The 27820-nt window shown below is 40.2% G+C and overlaps 1 long non-coding RNA gene across 1 annotated transcript; it reads left to right on the forward strand.

The window, feature by feature from the left end:
- The first annotated feature begins 575 nt into the window (after positions 1–575).
- Positions 576–27759, forward strand: LOC124267256. The gene is made up of 3 exons (XR_006895989.1): positions 576–595; positions 18996–19116; positions 27748–27759. It is a non-coding gene; the product is annotated as an uncharacterized LOC124267256 (long non-coding RNA).
- The last annotated feature ends 61 nt before the right edge of the window (positions 27760–27820 follow it).

The raw sequence follows: 27820 nt of genomic DNA on the forward strand, positions 1-27820 counted from the left end.
TATCATCTTGTTCATTTAATTATATTTAAGCACATATTTATCCCTTTTTATGTTTCTAGTAATTTCATATTTTATGTTGTTATTCATTTGTAATTTTGTCAAGCTCTGTGATCCAAAACGAATTCCGTTTAAGGTAATAAAGTATTGTCTGTCTGAATCATTTGTCCCTTTGCAAGTCGCCATATTGCTAACAGACAGCGAAGCTGTACACAACGTCGAAACTGGGTTTATCCTTTCTGATCACCTGTCAAAATGAACATCCAGCCCAAGTCAACCTATGGTGTGGGATGGCATCACAATGACCGAACCCCACTCCACAGTGTGTAAGGTGGTGACACTGAACCTTCAGCAGCATAACATAGAGGGCCAGGTCCAGCAATGAGTCCATATCTTTTCCCGTTAAACACGTCATAATAGGGTGACAGGTGCGTCAGGGTGCTAGGCTGCAGACCTGAACATGGTCAGGTGCTGCAAGAGGAGTGGGGGAGACTAATTAAATAACCACTAGGAGACATACTCATCCATAGCAGTATGCATTTTGACGTACCGCGGCGGCATTACGCACTATTGATCCAGAAACGTTGTAATTTCCAATGTTTCGCCTATCTTGCTTCAAGATCTATCGCCGTCATAGGGGCGGAGGGGTAGCCTTGTGGTTAAAGTATTCGCTCGTCACGCAGAAGGCCCGGGTTCAATTCCCCACATGGGCACAATGTGTGAAGCTCATTTCTCCTGGAATATTGCTACAAGCGGCGTAAAACTCACTCACTCATTCACTAACGGAGTCATAACAACTGCCGTCATACTGCGTTAGTGGTTGTAAAGTGTTCACATTGTTTTTCCTCAAAATACACCCAATACTAGAAACTAAAAGTTTTAGTGTCCGCTGCTTTCAACTCCACAAAACACATGCTTGAGAAAGACTCTTCAAGACCCTGATACTCGGTTCACAAACATATTCTTCTCAATATATATTTACCTTCAGTTTACATGTTTATGTTTAGATCCATGCACTGCATCGCCATGTCATAGTGGTGTGTGTGAAAACAATGGCACAACCTTCAAATGCAAGTGTTTCCCGGGATTTACTGGTCGCCTCTGTGATCAAGGTATTGTAAATAAATGAATGAACATGTGTAATACTAATAAACTGAACACTTTACATATTGTCCACGGATCGTACAACAAGGCTCTTCATCTTCGCTACTTCAATGTCAATGGGCGGTGGGGTAGCCTTGTGGTTAAAGTGTCCTCTAGTCACGCCAAACACCCGTGTTCGATTCCGGACATGGGTACAGTGTGCGAAGCCCATTTCTGGTGTCCCCCGCCGTAATATTGCTGGAATATTGCTAAAAGCGTCGTAAAACTATACTCACTCGCTCGCTCACTCACTATCCAGCGGTTGGCACAGCACAGCTTGCTTCAGCAGAGATTGGCATCTTTACACTCATCACGAGGCCATTAAGGAATTTGTTGCCCATACATATTAATCACTTACAGTTTAACAGCCATACTTCCATCATGTATTGTTTTGACATTTATCTTATATCTCTAATGTATAGGTTGGTTTATCTATGTATTGAAGATGTTTTAGGAACGTTTTTGTCTTGTATTATCGGGATTATCTGGTAGTATGTAGACATTTCTGATGTGAGTGAGTGAGCATGGTATTACGCCGTTTTTAGCAAGATTCAAGCAATATCATGGCTTGGTTCACCAGAAATGAGCTTCAGACATTGTAACCATGTGGCGAATCGAACCCGAGAGAATAATTTAACCTTTAACCTGCCCCTCACATAGTTCTGATGTATATTTATTTTGGGTCATTCTTGTCATCTTACGAATTGTACGTATCGGGATGTAAATGTTTATTGGTACCGTTGTTGAGTATTGTATGTTCAGTCCTATATTTGTCTGTCTACACCTACCTTGATGGTTTTGCTATTTGTGTCCATCTTAGTTTAGAAAACACAATTGGCACAAATTACTCTCTCTGATATCCGTGCGCAAGGTATAAGAACCTTGGTACTTTCCAGTAGGGCTGAGTATTGGCAAATAAATTGTATTGCAATATATTGCGATTGACGTACCCGTATTGCGATATATTGGGAACTTAAGTGTTTGACAGTAAGTGACACTAATGGTAGATGTCGATCCTATTTTCTACATTATAAGTCCCAAAACAGTATATGTTTTGGTCCTGATAACAGTAATCTCAAAATTAGGTTGCATAGTCAGGGATACTAGTTTATTTTTTATACAATTTATAGCATTACAGTATGTCGTTTTGTCATTGAATAAAGAAATGAAAACATCTGCTGTGAATGAAAGTCTGGGCAGATTTTAACTTAAACCATAAAGATAATCACGAAAATATCAGATGTTCTTTACCCAATATAACGGTTCTCAGAAAAAAATATTACAATACGTATCGTTTGAAAAACGTACTGCGGTATACCGGTAATACCGTGCAGTCCTACTTTCCAGTGTAATAGTCGCCAGGTATTGCCGGACCATTGCGGGTCGTACTGTTCCTGGGCGGTCAGGTAAAACTTACGCTAGTAAGGTAAAACATTCGCTAGTAAGGAATTACGGGGTGATTTTGATCTGCAACTGACTTACTTCTGGTGTTACTGAGCTATACGTACGGGCTAGGGAATCATATTTTATACCCCTTGTATATAGTATTCTGTGGTAAAGTAAGTGCGATCACCGTCATCTCAGGAGGTCAGCTCCGTGACACGTCTTGAGCTGATCATGAGCAAACCAGAATAACGTTATTACCAAATCTGGGAATATGCACCAGACCTTTGTTCACGCTTTGCTCTACAGATTGGTTGAAAATATTTACAAGCATTTTTTAAAGTTATTGTTACAATAATGTTAATTCAGTTCTGAATTTCAGCTGTTTTGTGACATAACATGAACGTCATAGTGTGGAAAGTAGAGAATAAGTCTGATCGAAAACACTTTTCCCCGTCAGATATCGACGAATGCCTGAGCATACCATGTCAGCACAATGCATCCTGTCTTACAAGTCCTAACTTTGCTGATAAGTACTTCTGTATGTGCGTTGCGGGCTTTACTGGCAAGAACTGTGAAACACGTATGTATTACGTCTATGAAAGGTATTTTAGAAGTTGGGAAGTATAACAGAGACAGCTGTTATGGATCACAACATCTTTTATTTCGTGAGTGCCACGTTTCGGTACAGATACTTGTACAGTTGTCAAGCACACAATGGTAGGATTTTGCTTGACAACGGTACAATAATCTCTACCGAAATATCGCACTCGCGGAATAAAAGAAGTTGTTGTCCATAAAGGTTGTCTATAACGTATGTAGTAATTACATTATGTACGTCCGTGGGGTGTTACAGCAAGACATCTTTGTCTTATTTGTGTCATCTCGTCATTTTTGACACTGTAAATCATCCATATTTAACGGTCCATGAGTGCAGTGGTATCCTCGAACATAAACTCTGTCAAAAAAAGAAACGCAACCCCTGTATTTTAGAGATTTTGATCTGAAGTTCTAAGACGACACAGCATTTTTATTATTTAAGACAGAAGTCTGAAATTTGGCAGAATAATAACCAAGATGGGCATGTTTAAAATTGTCATTTCAAAAGTCATCTCACAGACACCAGTTTGTCACCAGGGGGGGCGTCTTTCTCAGTATCTCGTATGAGCACCACGAGCTGCAATCACTGCACGGCATCTCCTTGGACAAGAACGGATAAGACGCCGGATTCTTTCCTGGGGAATGGCTCTCCACTCCTCCTGCAGTGCAACGCCGAGCTGTTGCAGCGTCTGTGGCGGCGGCTGACGTTGACGTACGCGTCGACCCAGAGTATCCCACAGGTGTTCAATAGGGTTGAGGTCTGGTGATTTAGAGGGCTATGGCAAGACATTGACGTTGGAATTCTGCAGAAAGTTCATTGTTGCACGTGCAGTATGAGGCCGGGCGTTGTCTGGTTGAAAAATCTGTGTCTGTTGGTCAATAATCGGGAGAAGGTGAGGCTGTAATACGTGGTTGATGTAACGTTGGGCTGTCAGGTTCCCTTCAACGATCACCAAGTCTGATTTCTGGTTGTATGAGATGGATCCCCAAACCATAACGCTTCTCCGCCAAATCTGTCCCCCCTGTCGGACGCAGATGGGCGCAAAACGTTTATGACGTCTCCTATACACACGTTTTCTTCCGTCGTGATGTTGCAAAAGAAAACGGGATTCATCAGAAAACCAGATGCGCCTCCAGTTTTGTTAAGTCCATATCCTTACGTTGTTGCACCACCTGAGTCGTCGGCGGAGATGTAGGGGGCGTAGTACAGGTCCAACAACTGGTCTACAGGCACGTAAACCCGCTTCTTTCAGACGGTTCCTAATCGTTTGAGCTGACACTCTCCTCAAACCTGGTATTTGTGTTGCAGTCACGGTTGGTAGGGCATGCCGATTACGCAGGTGATGGACCCGGATGTACCGATCTTGAAGGGGGGTCGTGATTCTTGGCCTTCCACTTCTCGGGCGATCGTTGGTCAAATTGAAGTTGTTGTAGCGGCTCCAAAGTCGGGATATCGTTGTTTTGTGAACATTTAGGTGCCGTGCAACAGTTCCAAAACTTTCTCCGGCTTGAACACGACCAATGGCGATATTTCGGTCGGCAGCACTCAATCGTGGCATTTTTTAACACAGCTTTTCGGCGACAAATGAATGAATATAATACGAAAGCACATGGGCTTTTATACACCCCTACATTAACTGCCATTTTCATGATTTGCATGTGGTTTTTTTGTGCGAAGTCACCATGGGGGTCATTTCATGCGTTGTGACGGAATAAGCAATAAAATACACTTATGCGTACAAATGCAGTTGTTTGGATGGTAATCTTCATTAATTACGTGTATAATTTCAATACATTCGAATAAAATTTAGTTTGGAAGCAATAACTTCATTCAAACGAATTTTTCATATCTGAGGACAGGGGTTGCGTTTCTTTTTTGACAGAGTTTATATATGTGTATATTGAACAGGAACTCTATAATATTATAGGTACGCTTATCAAAATGATATTGAAATGAAATGGAGATTGGTACATAATGCACAATTATAAATTTGTTTGTTTGGTTTTTTGTTTACCGCCGCGCTCAGCAATATTCCAGCTATATGACGGCGGTCTGTAAATAATCGAGTCTGGACCAGACTATCCAGTGACCAACAGCATGAACATCGGCCAACACAAATGGGATACGATGCCATGAGTCAATCAAGTCAGTGAGCCTGACCACCCGATCCCATTGCTGAAGATCAGAACCGCCTCCGTGGTGTAGTGGTTAGAGCGTCCGCCCGGAGAGCGGAAGGTTGCGGGTTCGATCCCCGACCGCGTCATACCAAAAGACGTTAAAATATGGTACTTGTTGGTCCCAGCCTGGCGCTCGGCATTAATGGGTACTACAAGGACTGGTCGGCTCGGAGTCGGTATACTGTGTCTGAGTGGGGTATTCATGCTTCACTGCGGCATGGTATCTCAGTGGGCTAGCACTATAAAACCAGCTTAAGTCTGGGCTAGCACATACACACATACACACGCATGCACGTCGTCATATGAGCGAAATATTCTCAAGCACGACGTTAAACCCAAATTCACCTCACCTCACCTGCTGAAGATCAATTCTAACCCGGATATTCACGGGTGCTATGATGAAAAGAACGTTAACCATCATAGAACATACACTCGAAAGAACACTATCATCTTAAAATAAATAACTAAAACAAATACGTGAACTACAAAACGTGCCATCTAAATGACATCGGTCTGTGTTCTTTCACGGTTAAATGTAATATTTTTCAGCTATCGACGGATGTCTGAGCAAGCCATGCCAACACAATGCAACCTGTTTCAGTACCGGCAGTAATATGACCTATTTCTGTATGTGCAGCACGGGCTTCACAGGGACGAACTGTGAACAAAGTATGTTTCTGAAAAAATGTTAAAGCCTTTATGATTATTTTCTAGCGAACAGGTTCAACAGGTCCACTTTGTTACGTATATACTTAGTGTATATATTTTGATGTATAAATCTATGTTATATTTCTATGTGTAATCAATAATATTTTTATGTATAGTAAATATTATGTTTCAGTGTTCATTAGTTCATCTTTACATTGTTCATATTCATAATCATTATTTCATAAATTGTCATTTTGCTGCATGTTTTCCGTTAAATTGCAATTACTGATGTACATTGGAGTGATCTTTCTGAATGTAACTAAGGTGTGTAACAGTTACATCACAGATGTTGTATACTTATGTATATCTTTTCTGTTTTTTCAGATGATGATCACATGGTGCATTTCTTTGACTTAGACTGGCATGATTAAACTCTATGAACTTTAATATTCACGATAAAACGTAGTGGAAATATAACCCAATTATAGAGTTGGCCATCTCTAAAATCCTTCGATCGATCAGAGAGAGAGAGAGAGAGAGAGAGAGAGAGAGAGAGAGAGAGAGAGAGAGAGAGAGAGAGAGAGAGAGAGAGAGAGAGAGATAGAATGTACCTAATGTAAACCTACCCAAACATGTACAGGTGGGTACATCTCACACAGCATATTTTCGGCATGCCACTGTCATGTATGGTAAAAGCTATTTCTCTGGAATCGTACTTGGTGTTACAGCAATCTTTGTTTTCGACTGTTACAGATTTGTACCATATCTTTTTCAGGCGGAGACTGGACTTGTCTTGGCATCTCGACGGATGCCACTTTTCGGAGCAGGGTCAATTCGCCTTATTCGATCACCCAGTATCTTTGTCTCATTAAATACCATAAAAGCTCCGATTATTCATGCAAATATCTAAATATGGACATAAATATGGGTATACCAGTTTCTTTATTTCCTAGTTCAGGTTTGAAATCAGCAGACGGGACTTTGGTATTTATATCCGTTATTGAATGATATCAGGTCATCGATAGTCTTGAATCTTGAGGTAAATGTCTTGGCCCGATTTCCATGTTTGATTTTACAAATCCGAGTCTAAAGGCTTACAGAAAATGTTCATAAACTACACTGTACGGATATTTCTAACTTCAGAATTCTCTAGGCCTTGAGTCTATGTCCTGCTTCTGACCACCGAGCTTCGCCTCAGTATAAGCACTGAGTACGAGAGGATCGCTGACAATCAGGTTTGTGAATACATCCAACCCAAGCAGGTATCAGATATCTGTTATTTTTCTAATCTCGTTATTATTATACGTTGTACACGAAAAGGCATTTATGCAATCAATAATAATTGTAGCACCCATAACATCAAGGTTGCCATGAATATGAGAATTCAATATACACATAGACAAAAGTATCGCAACACATCATATTTCTCATTAGTAAATTATCTATATGTTAATTTTAGCTATAGCAAATAAATTCTTCTTTCACAGTTACATCATTCATTCTATTAGGACTTTTTACACTAAACGCCAAAAGAAACGCTACTCTCCTTCCTTAATGACGGAGGTACCTATCTTCAGCTGGCGTTGTGATGCGCGGACGTCCACTTCTTGGTCTGTCTACGGTGATCCTAGTCTGTCTGTAGCGCTGAATAAGTCTTATAACCGTCATACGGTGGCATCCGAGGGCGTTGGCAACAGCATTGTCTGTCGACCCCATCTGCACCATCCCAATGGCTCTTTCTATCTCTTCAGCTGTTAATCGTGGCATATTTCTCGTACTTGTGTATCATACCATGGATTGTAGTCTCTCTTTATACCCTATAGAATCATACTACACGTGAAATGGATGCAAATACTGCTTGAATATTGCTACGTTTTGGCTATTGATATTGCAGTGTGTAAAGAGAAAATGGAAAAATGTTACTTTGGAAGCAAAAATGTTAAGAAAGATAATTTTGGATGTTCCTAAACACTTTTTCACAACATCAAAGACACGTTTTACTTGTTTTTACTAATGCAAATCAGCAGAAAATGTTTTAAAAGACTGAAATCATAAGAATGATTCTTTTACAATTTTACACGCTCTACAACAGTTGTTTCTTGTTTTGAGAGTTGAAAATGGTGACTTTAAATGGTTTATCTTTAATGGTTGTCTCAAAGCAGAATTGTATTTCAACCTTTCTTTTGGAAATCTGAATCACTGTTAATGGTTTATTTCGGCATGGTCAAAAATAGGACAATTTAATTCTTCTGAAAAAGATGCATTTCACCTAAACATGAATGCATTTCAGAATTGTTTTTCGTGATTTGCATAAAGCTGTGTTGTTAAGCTTTCTTCTAAACTAATACCTTCTAACTATCTTTGATAGTTTTTAAGTAATTCATAAAGGCAGGAGGGTAACGTTTCTTTTGGCGTTTAGTGTATGTAAACTGACTGAACGCAACCATATGAGATTTGAACCACGGTTACGCCATTACGACACATACCCATGAGTGTTATACCAGGTACACACTACATGAGAGAGCACCTGTCGTCGTTGAAGTAACATGACTGACTTCCTATAAATGATATATTTTTTTCAGAACCTCTTTTAAGCTAATTCCCTAGGTATTTGATACCACAGATACTTCCCCGGACTTTGCCTCTAGTTTCGTACCACTCTGTTAACTCAAATTGGGAGTGGACCTGTGTTTTCCGACAGTTACACGACCCTTCTGATACTCTTTGTAAAGCACACGGCTGCACTGCCTGGGTGTCTTCACCTTCTCTGAAAAGTCCTCAGGGGGTTCGACAAGGCAACGCTAGCTGGGAACAGCCCCATTCGCATTTATGGCTGTGTGTACAGCGTGGAACGGCCCTGGGCCGATGATGAGCCTAACCATTCTGACTGTGCCAGGATCATTTATATTTTTTAAAAATCTGTAAATAATAATAATGCCCATGTTGATAGCGTTTCTTTTACACAGTGCATTGTTATAACCCTATTGACCGGAACAATGTACATTAAGATTCGGGTCAAGCTGAATCATACGCGTTCGTGATGTGTGAACGGAACACTTCTTTTCATACTCATTTGGATCTAAATTGATTTCGAGGTGAATCTGTAGTCGCAGATGTACTTGTTGACAATAATTTGTTGCTAATGTGAGTCCGATGTACGTGAGAGTATCAACATTCCGTCGACATATGTATATAAAATACAAGCACGTGACAGCCCTGTATCATTATATCTTCACTCGAAGCACGTGCAAAACTCAATAACTCAAAAATAACATTTGCATTTTATTCAGCTGGCAACCAAACAAATCCCAAGTTAATGAGCATAAAATAGAGTATGACTGAGCCGAGGGGCATCACTGACGTAGATCTCCTTCAGCAATCGGATCTGTTGTTATACCCTAGATAGCTCCCGATATGACACACGTCGGATGTTGCGGAAAGGCTTCGGTCTTCGTCAAGGTATCAGCTTTCTTGTTTCTCTTTGCCTTTGGCCTTCTCCTTCTGGGTTTCGGGACGCCGCAATGGAGTGCAAGAGGAGGCCAGAGCGAAGGACTCTGGGAGAGATGCACCGGGAGCGTATGTGTCTCCACTCTCGATGATCCGCTCGGAGGTATGTCTAAAACCTGGAATATTCCTGAAGATCAGATAACCGAAAAGGCGAATCTCTCAGATCCGGTTTACATATGTCTATAGCAAAAGGTTCATGCCACGTGACACCCGTGAAGGTCCGGGTTAGAATATTGATCTTCAGTAACCCATGCTTGTCGTAGGAGGAAGCTAACGGGATTGGGTGGTGAGGCTCACTGACTTGGTTGACACATGTCATCGGTTGCGCAGATCGATGCTCGTGCTGTTGATAACTGGATTGTCTGGTCCAAACTCGATTATTTACAGACCGCCGCCATATAACTGTAATATTGTTGAGTGCGGCGTAAAACTAAACTCACTCACTCACCCATGCCACGTGTACTTTACATTATTCCCTGTACCTCAGATGTGATGTACATATATTTACTGGAGAAGGCCCACACAGTGTGACTGTATATTATTCCCTGTATCTCGCAGATGTGGTTACAAATATTTACTGGGGAAAGCCCACAAAGCGTGAGTGTACATTATTCCATATATCTCGCAGACCCTGTTTAAAGATGTTTCCAAGGGAAGAAGACCCACACTGCGAGTGCCCATGTATTTATTGTGGTATACAGTCTATCGGGAAGTACACACAACGTTATTGTATCATTTTCCCTCTGTCTTTCAGACCAAGGCTGGTTTCAAACCGTGCAAGGGCTTATTACGGTTGGCTTGATCCTTGCTACGATCGGCGTCATACTAACTTTCATCATAATGTGTGATACAGAATGTATACACAAAAGGGCAATCCGGATTGCAGCCATCGTACACGCCTTTGTACCAGGTAGGACAAGATAGGGACAGTTCAAAGATTCAGTAAAGGATAAGAACTTCACTCCAAGACAAGAGAGAGAAGGTCAATATAGTCAATAGTTACGAAATCAAAACTAAGAACAAATACAAATCTACCGACGGCCTTCTAACCATAGTGTATGTAAATCTTTTTCAGCTGGCTTGATCTTGAGCGGTTTGTTTGTCTACTGGGTCAGAGGAGAGATCTATTTCGCTGTCTTCTATCTGGGGTTTTCCTGGGGAATCACTCTCACTGCCGTCTTTGTCTTAGTCATCGTTGGCATCCTCCTCTCCGTCGACACTGACGCCAAACATCCCGTGGACTGTAAAGCAGATGCATGTACATGAGGCACAGGCTTTGATTTTACAATGTCAAGGTCACGGCGTTGACATAACGCCAATGGAAGGGGGCATATTTTTGGTCCATGCTATCTGTTATAAACTAATGATTCATTTGCCTTGTGTTCTGTGATCTGTTGATATGACATAACCAGTAACGTGCGTACGTCTGTGTATGTGTGTCCCATGGCTCTATGTGTGCACTAAAATAAATTCCATGTAATACATAAAGCACAGTGTTCGTTCCTACATTGTATTGCCAGATATCTTATATCAACCGGACAATCATTAAACGGGAAACTAAAGGTAAAACTAATAAAAACCTTTGTCAGTATGAAAGTTTAATGCTGCAACTTTTGTAGCATAAAATATTTTTTCAGCGACAATTATCGTTGCTTAGAGATTTTCTCGTTATTTCACTAATTTTCTCATTATTTTGCGCATTTTCTCGTTACTTTGAGTATTTTCTCGTTACTTCAAGTTTCTTACAAAACTTGAAATTTCGAGTATTTACTCGTTGCTACGAGTATTTCTCGTTACTTCAATTATGTTTTCGTTGCTGCGATTAATTTCTCTTTACTTCGAGTATTTTCTCGTTGTTTTAAGTTGCTTTCAAAATTTGAAATTTCAAGTATTTACTTACTGCATCGAGTATTTTCTCGAAATATTACTTCAAGGTTTTGAAAGAAAGTTGAAGGAACGTGAAAATACTCGTAGCAACGGAAAATAGTTGAAGCAACGAGAAAATATTCGAAGCAGCGAGAAAATAATCGAAGCAACGATAAAATAATCGAAGCAACGAAAAAATATTCGAAGCAACGAAAAATATTTTAGGTGGCAGCATTAGGCTTTCGTATGTCAGGTATTCACATATGGGCTATAATATCGTGAGTAGCCTCCAACATATTTTCATTTCAATTTTAAAATCATTACGGGCCAAAAAAAAGAGGAACTTCTACAATGTCTTTCATAGAGTCTTAAATCATCAGTGCGCGATGTTGTTATTTTCATAATGCGCAAACTGAAATAGAGGAAACAGAATTGGAATAAACCAATTCTGTCCCAGCCAGCTGGAATCCAAAGCCTGGCAGCCTTGAAAAGTTACTAGTTAGTCCCACTGACAAAGCCTCAGATAACATAACCATTGTATGTATACCACTACTTCATTGTTTGATCCAAATGGGATAAGTGGCATATCAAATAATGCCACATTTAAAACCAGTATGTTAAAGCCATTTCATCAAACTATCAACGTTAGTTTGACTCTAAAACCTGATGACATGGCCATTCCTCTATTGACTGGATTCCGAAGCTCTATAAAATTCCGCAAGGAATGACTTTCACTGCATTCACAGAAAGTATTTCGAAGGTTTTTACAATCTCATGAATGAAAACATTTGATGTTTCAACGTTGTACACTACTATTCCACATGGCCAATTTAAGGAAACACTTTATTACTTGATCCATGGGGCAGTAATAAAACTTTGTTTATCACAAAGTCAAAACCATACAGTCGTTTCTGGAAATGCAAAGGGCTCTGTTGCAACTGCAAATGACAAATAGTTACTTCCCATAAACTACTGTTACGTTATGAACTCTACAATACAGCAAACACGAAAAGCAAAGACATAAAATACTGTAAATCGCAACATATTTGTTAAAGAAAGTAAGATATCTTAAGGATGACAACTTCATTATTGCATGGTGTCATCCATTAACTATCTTACTTTCTTATTACTCACGAAACATCTAAAATGTCAATCAAACAGATCGTTCGATGTGTTTGCACTATAGTCGAGAAGCTGTTACCCAGCTCACAAATCACTCACACTGACCACCAGGAAGATTTTTGGGATCAGTATCGCTGCATACGTCAGAACCCAGCTGACAAAGCTTCCTCTGCCATCGAGGTAAACGCTTTGAGGTGATGGTAAGCCTCGTAAACCTGGAAGAATGACACAGTTGTTCCCCTTGGAATGGGAAGTTTCAACCCTTTCCAATTCCAAGACAAATGTTGCATGCTTAAAGGTCACATGCAACCAAAAACCCAAACATAATTAAAACACAATTATCACTTATTCATGACATATAATATACATTGCTGATTATGAAAAATCAAATAAACAAAATTATAAGTGTACAATCGCAAATCAAAAGTGCAATATTTTGTACTTTGGTTTGCTTCCCTCGAAACGAAGCACCCGGGATACCGAACCCAGTCAGAGCGGGTGGGCCTGCACTTAAGTGTAACGAAGCCTAAAGTTTCATTGGATGGTTCATTTGCCGATACACTCAGGGTTCTTTGTGTGTGTATAGAGATGTTGGGTTTTGTACATACATGCTCATTTTTTGTGTATAACATTTTGCAATCAACAGACATCATAACATGTCATGTGTACAAGAATCACACCTGCCTGTCTGTGTAATTACATAATGTGACAAAACGCTCGCGCCTGTGAAATTTTTTTCATCGCGTTATTTTTCAACTTTATAAGTTGAATTTGCATTTTTGATAATTTGTTACTGTAAGTCCATACCGAAAGGTTTCAGAAACTGCAAAGTTGTGTTTTACGTTGCATGTGACCTTTAAAGAAGATGTATTACTCTTGGCAAGATTCCCAGCGAATGTAAGAGTTCTGATGATGGCGGGATCTCGAGTAAATGCATTTTCAAACGTGCATTAACTACATGTATATCAGAAAATAGAAAGCATTATCTGGTCTTCTTCGACCACATGTGTAAATTCATCTAGGACGGATGTCCACTTTGACATGCGTTATCACAATCAGAAGGGTGAACGAATTTGTGAAAAAGGAATCAAATTGAGCTTGCGCGCGTTCAATACAATACTGTTCATGTTCAAGATACAAGTAGTAATTTTACTAAATATGTAATTAATGTGTAGAGATGACAAAACGTTATGGATGATCAACTTCTGTATTTTAACAATGGCGACGTTTCGGTATAGGTTCTTATACCGTTTTCAAGCATATGCATAGATTCTTATACCGTTTTCAAGCATATGCAAATTTATGCATATAAGAATCTATACCGAAACGTCGCCATTGTTAAAATAAAGAAGTTGATAATCCATAAAGTTTTGTCATCTCTCTACCACCCACTTCTAGAATGCCACACACAAATCATGTCATGTGTATATTCCAACTTCATCGTATCACATGGTGTCAATCATTGGATTGTCTGATCGAGACTCGATTGTTTTCAAACGGTATCGTACAGCTGTCATACTACTGAAACAAATACATATTACTCATGATATAGTCAGAACTGTACAATCACCTCTGTTTGAGCAGAGATTTCTTATGTGTGTTGAAAGGGGTTTGTCGCTTCTATTTACATACATCTTTCCTCGTGGTAATTGGGACTTGAATTCGAAATACATCTTTACTTTCTTGAATATTATTCACATATGCGTTGAGCCAAACATCCACACGTGTTGTTGCATAATATGCGGGGCGGCGGGGTAGCCTAGTGGTTAAGGCGTTGGCTCGTCACGCCGAAGACCCGGGTTCGAATCCCCACATGGGTACAATGTGTGAAGCCCATTTCTGGTGTCCCCCGCCGTGATGTTGCTGGAATATTGCTAAAAGCGTCGTAAAACCAAAACTCAGTCAGTCAGTCAGTATAATATGCGTTCCGTCAAATATTATATTGTGTTTTATCAATTATGCTTTTCGGATCTCTTTCAATATAAGATACAACCTATTTAAGTAAAAATCATGAAGCTGAAAATCACTTAGTTTCACAATGTAAATAAAGAGACATTTCCATTACAGAGACAGAGTTTGTTGTACATTCATAGCCATATCAGAGCGTGGTACAAGTCAAAATAGTTAATTGCACCGGACATCATGTTTTTCACTGATGCCTTAAATTTTGAAATGTCCTTCACATGTCTACCATAAAACCTTTTGAAAGCTTTGAAGGCCTTGAATAATGTAACCTTGATGACAAAACTTCTGTGCAAGAGTCGTATGACGAACTTTGAAATCTTGCATGCTCGATTGTACATCAAAAGTTGTGAAACATAAACACCAAAGGCTAGAGCGTTTGGGAGTATTGCTCAACATGAAGGGAAAATCAACGACATAAAGTTGAAATCTTCCCTTTCGTAGTAAGCCTTTAGGAGAGTTTTTCTTTGTCATACTGATTCTTTATGAATAGATCTAAACATGAAACACATGAGGCAGACTCATTTGTCTCCTCTATTTCAACTGACGATATCAAATCGTCGGTCTGCCTGATCTTGCCACACTAGTGTACACGTATTCATATAATGTACATTTGGTGTTGCGGTAAATATATGGTCGACAAGCACCTACAATATTCCGTTCCTTATGTGACTACGTTAGACGTGACGGTATTATATTCACGGATATAAGGTATTGTATACAATACAAGCATGAGACAAACTTGTCATAACATTATTACCCGAAGCACGTGCAAAACTGAATAACACAAAAAGCTCATCATCTAACCATTAAATGTGCATTTTAGAAAGTAGACAAACAGTCAAAGCCGCTGTTGATGAGTATTACCGAGGGGCATAACTGACGTAAACTTCCTTCAGCAATCGGATCTGTTGTTATGCCCTAGATAGCTCCCGATCCGCGATATGACACTGGTAGGATGTTGCGGGAAGGCGACGATCTACGTCAAGGCATCAGCTTTCTTGCTTCTTTTTGCCTTTATCCTTATTCTTCTGGGGTTCGAGACGCCAATGTGGAGTACAAGAGATGACCAGATCGAAGGGCTCTGGGAGAGATGTACCGGGAGCGAATGCGTCTCAATTTCATCTGATCCACTGGGAGGTATGTCGAATGGAAACTCACAGATCTGGTTCACATGTGTCTTCTGTCCACACGTTGTTACTGTATATTGTTCTTTGGGTTTTGAAGATTGTGAAGGTACATTAGTATTCCCTCTTTCAGGCCAAGGCTGGTTTGTATTCGTGCAAGTGGGTGTGACGATTGGATTGATGCTTGCTATACTCGGCGTCATACTAACTTTCATCATAATGTATGACGCAGTATGTTCAGGCCAAAAGGCAATCCGGATTGCAGCCGTCATACTCGCTTTTGTACCAGGTAGGGTGAGTTAGGTTCAGTGTTGAATTCCTTGAATATTCAAAATCTGCAGTGATGAAGATTTACTAAGTTAAAGGTCACATGCAACCAAAAAATCAAAAACATAATTAAAACACAATTATCACGTATGCATATTTTGTACTAGGGTTTACTTACCTCGAAACGAAGCACCCGGGATACCGAACCCAGTCAGAGCGGGTGGGTGTGCACTCAAGTGTAACGAAGCCTTTCATTGGATGGTTCATTTGCCGATGCCCTCACGGGTCATTGTGTGTGTATATATAGATGTTGGGTTTTGTAAATACATGCTCATTTTTTGTGTATAATATTTTGCAATCAACAGACATCATAACATGTCATGTGTACTAGTATCACACGTGCCTGTCTGTGTAATTACATAATGTGACAGAGACAGAACTCGGGTGCACGAGCCATAAATCAATGCGTTTTGTTTATGGTGTATAGCCTGATAGGTGTTAAGTTCAAATTGCATGTGGTCAGTGATCAAAGTTGTGTATTGCATATTGTCATTAGCAGACAGGCAGGCAGATACATATGTGTCAATAAAACAGACATTGAGTTTTGTCTGTGACAAAGACATATCTATATCACAGTTAGAAATTCTGTCAATGCTAAATAATGACATTGCTTTTAAGTATCGAACTGAGAAAGTGACCAAGTAAGAAGAACGTGTTGTGAAATAGACAAATGAAATTAATATACACAGTTTAATCGGTAATCTACTGTCATAACATATAAAAAGCTCGCGCCTGTGAAATATCAACAAAACATTAGAAAAATAGCTCACATTAAAGCCTTCACCGAGTACTCACCGCCAGCGAAGGAATTCCGTTTCCGTCACTGGTTGACACATAGCTGAGTAGATCTAGATCCTAACAAGGTTCTTTTATGTAACGAGTAGATTATTTACTATTTGTTTTGATTAGACTACTCCTGCTCACCACATTATAATCCGGACATCCCGCTTCCAAGCTCCGCAGCCCAGCGCAGCACAGCTGTTGAAACCACTTTTCACCCCAAGCTGGGGTGAGTTTAGCGAATCGTTTGAACTCCGATTTCGCGGGGTTTTTTTCATCGCGTTATTTTTCAACTTTATAAGTTGAATTTGCATTTTTGATGATATGTATCTGTAAGTCCATACCGAAAGGTATCAAAATCTGCAAAGTTGTGTTTTACATTGCATGTGACCTTTAACATATTTTAGTAGTACTTCAAATGCAACATGAACAATATTCTGGAATGTTCAGACAATAACTGACAAATGCAGGAGGAAAATGATGTATTTAATGAAAACACCTAACAGTACATGTCTGGCGTTGTTTCCATTACCAGACCAGTTAGGAGCGTGTGTCCGAATTAATCTGTTGCTCTCAAATCGTCCTGGCATCGATAATAGCGATGTGGGTAAAAACATAGAAGCGGTAAAACATGACGGGAATGTTTGCTGTGGACAGACTTCTAAAGACGAATTCGAAACTAAGAACAAAATAGCAATATTGCTTGTTCTAATTCTTTTGTAAATGTTTTACAGCTGGCTTTCTCTTGGTCGGTTGTCTTGTCTACTATATCAGAGGCAGGCTATATTTCGCCGTCTTCTACCTGGGGTTTTCCTGGGGAATCACGCTCACTGCCGTCTTTGTCTTGATCGTCGCTGGCATCCTCCTCGCCGTCGACATTGACCGCAACAGTCCCGTGTATGCTGAAACAGCTGCGTATACATGAGGTACAGGTCTTGACTTTACAATGTCAAGGTCACGAAGTTGTCACGACGTCAATGGAACGAAGGTATAATAATATAATTTGATTATGTACACTATCTATTAAACATTTTTTGCATCTGCTTTATGTTCTGTCATCCGTTGATACGAGATAACTACAATATTTGGGGAGGTGAAGATCTTTCATTGGCTACTGTTTTGTATTTAAGAAAATGTAAAGGTATGTGTAAGAAATAATAACGATGTTTTACAAGCCAGTTAGGAGTAAGTCAGGGCTGTATTTTAAATCCTATTCTGTTTAGTTTCTTCATAAATGAAGTAGCAACTCAAATTCATGAAAATTGCAATCATGGCACAGCTAGTCTCATGATATTACGCAGATGTTTTTGCCTTTATTTGCAGTTGTTATCGTAATATACTGTTAGTGGTCTACAGAGACAAATTGATGAATTAGAGAATTATTGTGATAATTGGAAACTAAGTGTAAACAAAGATAAAACGAAAGTTGTAGTTTATTATATAGGTGGGAAAATATCGGGTATAAAAAATGTTTTCAAAAGAGAACTTTTAGAAATCGTTCTATAAATATTCAGGTGTTTACTTCACGAAAACCCGGTCATGGAACAGACTCACTAAACAGGCAGTCATACCAGCTCAGAAGGTTTTATGTGTATCCATAAGCAGTTAAAGGTTTGGGGAAATGTTTCATTTAAGCCGCTTATTAAAATATTTGATGTTAAAATAAGCCCAATACTACTATATGGATCTGAAATCTAGGGCTTACAACATTTCAATGTGATAGATAAAGTTCAATTATATGTCTGTAAAAGATTTCTTGGCGTTAAGATAAATACACCTAGTGTTACGGCCTATGGGGAATATGGTAGATTCCCAATGTATATATTTTCTCAAGTTAAGGCTATCACATACTAGTTAAGATTGTTGAACATGCCTGCACATAGATTTCCCAAAATGTGTTACAATATGATGATAGTTTATGACAATAATGGAAACAAATAATTGGGCAACGAATATAAAAGCATTGCTGTTTAAAACTGGTTTTGATAACGCATGGTACGACCAAAACGTTAGTTGCTACCCTAATTTTATCATGTGACTGACTCAAAGACTTAAGGATATTTATGTGCAGACATGGTTTGAATCACTGACTTTATAAAACAAATGTTTCTAGTACAAATGTGTTAAAGCGCAAATAAGTTTGGAGTGGTACCTCTCTAAGATAACAGTGCAGAAGTTCCAAGCTGCACTATCACGTTTTCCATGTTCATCTTCTGAAATACTGTACAATCAATCCGCCGTACGGACCCATTGTCCCAAAATGTTCACCTGTGTCCACACATGTTTTGTTTGTATAGTAAATGCCTTTCCCATTGACCACATTAAAACAAACAGAAAGCCGTGATCATTATACAGTACATTTACTCATGGAAACGAATAAGGGAACACATGAAAGTACAAGTGTTCCATTATTCTTTTCCAGGTTTCTTCACAAGGTATGTATTGCGCTGTGAGTGAAATTCTTGAAATATAAAACGTGTACATTCACGTGTTCCCTTGTTCGTTTCTACGAGTATATTTGTCTTTATATAAATTTTCAATAGTAAGTCTTTCTATTGGATAGAAAGTTCTTCCCGTTTGTTCTTTGATCAATATCTAAATATGCCCGGATCATATTCATATTCGCTAAAAGTGGTGTAAAACGAAACTCAATCACTCACTAGATCGATGCTCATGTTGTTGATCACTGGATTGTCTGGTGCATACTCGATTATTTACAGACCGCTGCCATATGGCCGGAATATTGCTGAGTGCGGCGTTAAACAACAAACCAACCAACCAACTTTGGCGTATAAGTGAAACTCACTGCTGACACATGACAGTTCGGAACAATATAACAAGTATTGGTATTTCCTGAAGCAGATTAACAAGTGTTGCCTAGTCCCAGATACGGTGTAATCAAATTATGATATCACAACATTTTTGTACGTTAAAGAATTAGCGTTTATGTATTGTAATGGCCTGGAGTTCTCAGTCCGTTAACTTGTCACAGTTATGACATACATGACATTATGTTGTACGAAACAAAAGAAGCCATGCACAAATAGGATCGCAACCAACTTTGTTTAAATGTTCCTTTTCCACAAATGTCAGTGTTTTGCAGTACATGTATTCATGTTCTTTGTGAGAAAGATAAGGAGGTCCCTGGTAATGACTGGACTCGGTTTATCTCCAGTATCTATATTTATTAAAAAACGGGCGTACAATGGTAGCGTGTTTGAATAAATATAATGCCAAAATGTATTGGACGGTTGATGTTAGGAAACCATTTAAATGATTCATTATGTATTTAGTATTATTTATGCCGTATACGTGTGAACATACGGGCTAGAATTCGTCTTCAGTAACCCATGATTGTCATAAGAGGCGACTAACGGGATCGGGTGGTCTGGCTCACGGACATGTCATCGTATCCCAATTGCGTAGATCGATGCCCATGCTGTTGATCACTGTATTGTCTGGTGCAGTATTGAGAATTAAGGTTAATATTTGCTGGTCCCGGCGGTATATCTTTCTTTGATATTTATGGAGCTTCTGAATCAAGTAAAAGTTATAAAGGTTATAGTACCGCTGCATGTTTTCGATACATTTTTCCTCAATAAAATTACTGGCCTTATATCCGGTTTCAATTGATGCAACATTCATTCAAAGCACTTTGATGAAAAAGTAATAATTAAAGCTTTTTACCAAACAGAGTTTATTAAATTACCACTGAAACTCTCGTGAAAACGGGTTAAAATGAACACACACACACGCACGCTTGCACGCACGCACGCACGCACACACACACACACGTCCTTTTTTCCAAAAGCTGTATCCGCCCCTGCATTCTACACTGAAAAACAGATTCTCCTTATCGAGTCGATTTCCAATGTCAATGCTACGCCTGTCGGGCGCGACAAATGCAAGATTTATCTTCATAAACGTAGAAAGATAAAATGTTGAGGTTCAGTCAGTCCACTTAGTCGAGGCGCTATTGGCCAAGGTCAGACCATAGGTACTTGGGGTTGGAGGTTAGAGACAGATTCCATAAAGCCCATATATAGTGTTTTGGTATCTGATGCAGAGCCTACGGAGCATGACTTGTCCAGAACCACACATCCTCTCTCTGTTGCATTTCATGTTAATCAGTACAAAATACAAATATTCATAATACTACCAATGATGATAAATTCAGTTTAATAGCGCCTCTTTTCCACAGTGCCCTCTTATAACTCCAGTAAATGGAACAGAGCACATTAAGTTTCAGATCCTGCTGAATATTGTGCTGTATGAACGGAAAACTGGACACATTATTCTACGCAGATATTCATACAATGTACATTTTGGTGTAAAGATAAAATATAGTCGCCAAACACCTACAATAATTCGTTCCTAATGTGACAACGATAAACGTGACAGTATTATATTCAGGCGATAGAAAAACCTCATTCCGTCGAGGTATACATATATTTATGCACACTCAATACAAGCACGTGAAAATACTATATCATAACACTATTACCCAAAGCACGTGCAAAACTGAATAATGCAAAAATACTCACCATGTGACCATTAAATTGGCATTTTAACAAAATGCCAACCAATCAAAATCGCAGTTGATGTGTATTTAAAAGGGTATAACTGAATTTCCTTTGGAATCGGATCTGGAATTGTTTCCCAGACAGCGCCCGATATGACACACGTAGGATGTTGCGGGAAGGCTACGGTCTACGTCAAGGCATCAGCTTTCTTGCTTCTTTTTGCCTTTATCCTTATTCTTCTGGGGTTCGGGACGCCGCTATGGAGTAAAAGAGATAGCCAGAACGAAGGGCTCTGGCAGAGATGCACCGGAAGCGAATGCATCTCAATTTCATCTGATCCGCTGTCAGGTATGTCTGAAATGTCTTAACCGAAAAGGTGAAGTATCTCACAGATCTGGTTAACTTGGGTCTTCTGGGAAAGGCCTGCACAGTGTGACTGTACATATGCAATGTTCACTGTATCTCAAAAATCCGGTTAACATGGGTCTACTGGGGAAGGCGACACAGTGTGACTGTACATTGTTCACTGTATCTTACAAATCTGGTTAACTTGGGTCTTCTGGGAAAGGTCCGCACAGTGTGACTGTACATATGCAATGTTCACTGTATCTCACAGATCCGGTTAAAATGGGTCTACTGAGGAAGGCGACACAGTGTGACTGTACATTGTTCACTGTATCTCACAGATCTGGTTAACATGGGTCTACTGGAGGTGGCCCACACAGGGTGACTGTACATTGCTCACTGTATCTCACAGATCTGGTTAACATGGGTCTACTGGAGGAGACCCACACAGTGTGACTGTACATTGTTCACTGTATCTCACAGATCTGGTTAACATGGGTCTACTGGGGGTGGCCCACACAGTGTGACTGTACATTGTTCACTGTATCTCACAGATCTGGTTAACTTGGGTCTTCTGGGAAAGGCCCACACAGTGTGACTGTACATTGTTCACTGTATCTCACAGATCCGGTTAACATGGGTCTACTGGGGGTGGCCCACACAGTGTGATTGTACATTGTTCACTGTATCTCACAGATCTGGTTAACTTGGGTATTCTGGGAAAGGCCCACACAGTGTGGTGACTGTACATTGTTCACTGTATCTCACAGATATGGTTAACTTGGGTATTCTGGGAAAGGCCCACAAAGTGAGACTGTACATTGTTCACTGTATCTCACAGATGTGGTTAACTTGTGTCGTCTGGGAAAGGCCCACACAGTGTGACTGTACATTGTTCACTGTATCTCACAGATCTGGTTAACTTGGGTCTTCTGGGAAAGGCCCACACAGTGTGACTGTACATTGTTCACTGTATCTCACAGATCTGGTTAACTTGGGTCTTCTGGGAAAGGCCCACACAGTGTGACTGTACATTGTTCACTGTATCTCACAGATGTGGTTAACTTGGGTAATCTGGGAAAGGCCCACACAGTGTGACTGTACATTGTTCACTGTATCTCACAGATGTGGTTAACTTGGGTCTACTGGAGGTGACCCACACAGTGTGACTGTACATTGTTCACTGTATCTCACAGATCTGGTTAACTTGGGTCTTCTGGGAAAGGCCCACACTGTGTGACTGTACATTGTTCACTGTATCTCACAGATCTGGTTAACTTGGGTCTTCTGGGAAAGGCCCACACAGTGTGACTGTACATTGTTCACTGTATCTCACAGATGTGGTTAACTTGGGTATTCTGGGAAAGGCCCACAAAGTGAGACTGTACATTGTTCACTGTATCTCACAGATGTGGTTAACTTGTGTCGTCTGGGAAAGGCCCACACAGTGTGACTGTACATTGTTCACTGTATCTCACAGATCTGGTTAACTTGGGTCTTCTGGGAAAGGCCCACACAGTGTGACTGTACATTGTTCACTGTATCTCACAGATCTGGTTAACTTGGGTCTTCTGGGAAAGGCCCACACAGTGTGACTGTACATTGTTCACTGTATCTCACAGATCTGGTTAACTTGGGTCTTCTGGGAAAGGCCCACACAGTGTGACTGTACATTGTTCACTGTATCTCACAGATGTGGTTAACTTGGGTAATCTGGGAAAGGCCCACACAGTGTGACTGTACATTGTTCACTGTATCTCACAGATGTGGTTAACTTGGGTCTACTGGAGGTGACCCACACAGTGTGACTGTACATTGTTCACTGTATCTCACAGATCTGGTTAACTTGGGTCTTCTGGGAAAGGCCCACACTGTGTGACTGTACATTGTTCACTGTATCTCACAGATCTGGTTAACTTGGGTCTTCTGGGAAAGGCCCACACAGTGTGACTGTACATTGTTCACTGTATCTCACAGATGTGGTTAACTTGGGTAATCTGGGAAAGGCCCACACAGTGTGACTGTACATTGTTCACTGTATCTCACAGATGTGGTTAACTTGGGTCTTCTGGGAAAGGCCCACACAGTGTGACTGTACATTGTTCACTGTTGATGAAAATGAATACATGTATAAGCCATTTATTTCTTATGAAAACACCATATTCCAGCCTTTGACATATACTCAAGCAACAGTTTTACATTATGATCAATTTCTAGGAAGACAACTAGTGTTCAATGCCTGTACAGAGAAACACCATGTACCTGTCGATTATTTAGTGCATCTCTCAAATCTGGTATGCATACATCTACTGCGGGTGGCCCACGCAGTGTGACTGTACATTGTTCACTGTATCTCACAGATCTGGTTAACATGGGTCTACTGAAGGTGACCCACACAGTGTGACTGTACATTGTTCACTGTATCTCACAGATCTGGTTAACATGGGTCTACTGGGGAAGGCCCACACAGTGTGACTGTACATATACAATGTTCACTGTATCTCACAGATCCGGTTAACATGGGTATACTCTGGAAGGCCCACACAGTGTGACTGTACATTGTTTGCTTCATCTCACAGATCTGGTTAACATGGGTCTACTGGTGGTGGTCCACACACTGTGACTGTACATTGTTAAATGTATCTCACAGATCTTGTTAACATGGGTCATTTGGGGATGGTTCACACAGTGTGACTGTACATTGTTCACTGTATCTCACAGATCTGGTTAACAAGGGTCTACTGGTGGTGGTCCACACAGTGTGACTGTACATTGTTCACTGTATCTCACAGATCTGGTTAACATGGGTCATTTGGGGATGGTTCACACAGTGTGACTGTACATTGTTCACTGTATGTCACAGATCTGGTTAACATGGGTCTACTGGGGATGGTCCACACTCTGTGACTGTACATTGTTCACTGTATGTCACAGATCTGGTTAACATGGGTCTACAGGGGATGGTCCACACAGTGTGACTGTACATTGTTCACTGTATGTCACAGATCTGGTTAACATGGGTCATCTGGGGATGGTCCACACACTGTGACTGTACATTGTTCACTGTATCTCACAGATCTGGTTAACATGGGTCTACTGGTGGTGGTCCACACAGTGTGACTGTACATTGTTCGCTTCATCTCACAGATCTGGTTAACATGGGTCTACTGGTGGTGGTCCACACACTGTGACTGTACATTGTTAAATGTATCTCACAGATCTGGTTAACATGGGTCATTTGGGGATGGTCCACACACTGTGACTGTACATTGTTAAATGTATCTCACAGATATGGTTAACATGGGTCATTTGGGGATGGTCCACACACTGTGACTGTACATTGTTCACTGTATCTCACAGATGTGGTTAACATGGGTCTACTGGTGGTGGTCCACACAGTGTGACTGTACATTGTTCGCTTCATCTCACAGATCTGGTTAACATGGGTCTACTGGTGGTGGTCCACACACTGTGACTGTACATTGTTAAATGTATCTCACAGATCTGGTTAACATGGGTCATTTGGGGATGGTTCACACAGTGTGACTGTACATTGTTCACTGTATCTCACAGATCTGGTTAACAAGGGTCTACTGGTGGTGGTCCACACAGTGTGACTGTACATTGTTCACTGTATCTCACAGATCTGGTTAACATGGGTCATTTGGGGATGGTCCACACAGTGTGACTGTACATTGTTCACTGTATGTCACAGATCTGGTTAACATGGGTCATCTGGGGATGGTCCACACACTGTGACTGTACGCTGTTCACTGTATGTCACAGATCTGGTTAACATGGGTCCACTGGGGATGGTCCACACAGTGTGACTGTACATTGTTCACTGTATGTCACAGATCTGTTTAACATGGGTTTACTGGTGGTGGTCCACACATTGTGACTGTACATTGTTCATTGTATCTCACAGATCTGTTTGAAATGGGTCTACTGGTGAAGCCTCACACATCTTTTAGATTGTGACCATACAGTCTATTAGGAGGTACACACCATACTATTATAATTTTGTTCCCTGTATCTTTCAGACCAAGCCTGGTTTATAATCGTGCAAGTGGATGCAACGATTGGATTGATCACCACTTTGATCGATGTCATACTAACTTTCATCATAATGTTTGATGCAGAATGTTCAGGCAAAAAGGCAATGCGGGTTGCATCCATCGTATTTGCCTTTATACCAGGTAGGGCACGTTAGGGGCCAGTTCAAAGGTTCAGTGAAAGAGTATTTTAATCCCAAATTATAATGGTATTATCCAAAACATCCTCGCCGCACCTCACTCCCCTCTCAACTTAATTCTGTAACTGTACAATTCCTTGTAATACTCAAAAACTGCCAGGTAGGACAAGTTAGGGGCAATGAAAGATTAAAAGTATAAACTAAAACATAATCGCCTCCCCCTATACACCCCCGCCTCCTACCCATTCCAAATTGAATTCTAAAAATGTTTAATTCCTTGTAATATTCAAAGCCTATGGTGATGAAGAATTACAAACACATTTTAGCAGTATTCCACACGTTTTAATGCAACACAATCAATATTCTGGAATTTGTCGACAATTGCAGGGACTCGTGGAAATATTTGACAATTGATAACGCACATCATATGCCTGGCGTTGCTGGTCCCGTTAAGGTTTCCATTACAGCCTTGTTAGGAGTTTGTGGTCGAATTAATTTGTTGCTCTCAAATCGTTATGGCAGGGATAATAACGTGGTAAAAGTAGAATCGTGAATCGGGATGGGAGTGTTTGCTTATTTCATTAATTTGAATATTTCAGCAAGTATGTAAAACTTTGAGAACTATGGTGAGTTTATTTGGTCGGATGGATAACTTGCAGGGCTATTTACCTGCCCCATCTCAAAACTTTGGCTCTTCTTCCTACGTCGAACATTTGAACTGGTACCTTAGAATTCTACTTTGCTATTCTTACTTTTGTACATGTTTAAAATGTTATTGTTTCCAAACATATTCTACCCAACCATTCGCAGATGGTATCATAAGTCTCCAGCAAAACATGTGCTCACGATTTCGGTCACTGGATGGCAGAATTTCGCCCTATACCTGGAATATGTCGTGTTAAACAACTGTCGATCAATATCACCATTTTAAATGAAGAAATTTCAAACAGAAATATGTAGAAAGCGTCGGATCATTAGCTGGACTTGTAATTACTCAAAACAACACTCAATGAATAACACCATTTTAAATGAAGAAATTATAACCACAAATACGGAGAAATCATCGGATTTTGACCAATTAGTCACCATTAGTTGACCAAACTCAAGACAAATACCAATAAACCGAGTGTACTCTAACTATAGCATGTTCTGATTTTTTGAAAATCTTTTTGAAGCTGGATTTCTCTTGGTCGGTTGTCTTGTCTACTGGATCCGAGGCGATTTATATTTCACCGTCTTCTATCTGGGGTTCTCCTGGGGAATCACTCTCGCTGCCGTCTTTGTCTTAGTCGTCGCTGGCGTCCTCCTCGCCGTCGACACTGACCGCAACCTTCCTGTGGATCGTAAAGCAGATGCATGTGAATGAGGTCACGACATTGTCACGACGTTAATGGAAAGAAGGCATTTAGTATACTCTCCGTCTTTTAAACATTTTCTGTATCTGCTTCGTGTTTTGTCATCTGTTGATACGAACTAACTACGAGATTTGGGAGGTGGAGATCTTTCCATAATTCCAACAGTCAGCCTCAGATATCCGCTCCCCTATCAACGAATGTCCACCCTAAGACGTAAAACCTTTCCTTTCCCCAAGTGGGTGCAGTCTATCTGAGCCAGAGGTCGTATGTCTGAAATAATGTACAATCAATGCGTCATACTGACCCACCGTTCTATTGAACAAAACAGATCGTTTCGATTCTAAATTGTCCAACTGTGTCCTCAAATTGTTCAGTTGTGTAGTAAACGCCATTCCCATCGAATAATTCAAAACAAACAGAAAGTCGTTATCATTATGCAGTCAATCTTTTTCATTGTTTATACTTTGAAATGTAAGTGTTTCCATTGATAGTACGTTCTACCTGTGACTCACTGGATATCGTTTCAATGCATGTACATGTGCTTTAGAATATACACTTTGTACATCCCTACATGCATTAAAACATCCTTACCTTTTCCCAAGGTGTCAACTCGAGGGCAAGCTCACGTTTCTGCTTGAGGTGCTGATAAAAGTCATTTATTGGTTACTTGAACATTTACCTGATTTAAGTTTAGGAACACTGTTATACGTATATATCTGATCATGTTTGGACAAACGTTATTTCAGTTCAACTTGGCGAAAA

The sequence above is a fragment of the Haliotis rubra genome, unplaced genomic scaffold (assembly GCF_003918875.1).
Source record: "Haliotis rubra isolate DU_JTF1 unplaced genomic scaffold, ASM391887v1 Scf13, whole genome shotgun sequence".
In the NCBI taxonomy this organism is placed as follows: Eukaryota; Metazoa; Mollusca; class Gastropoda; order Lepetellida; family Haliotidae; genus Haliotis; species Haliotis rubra.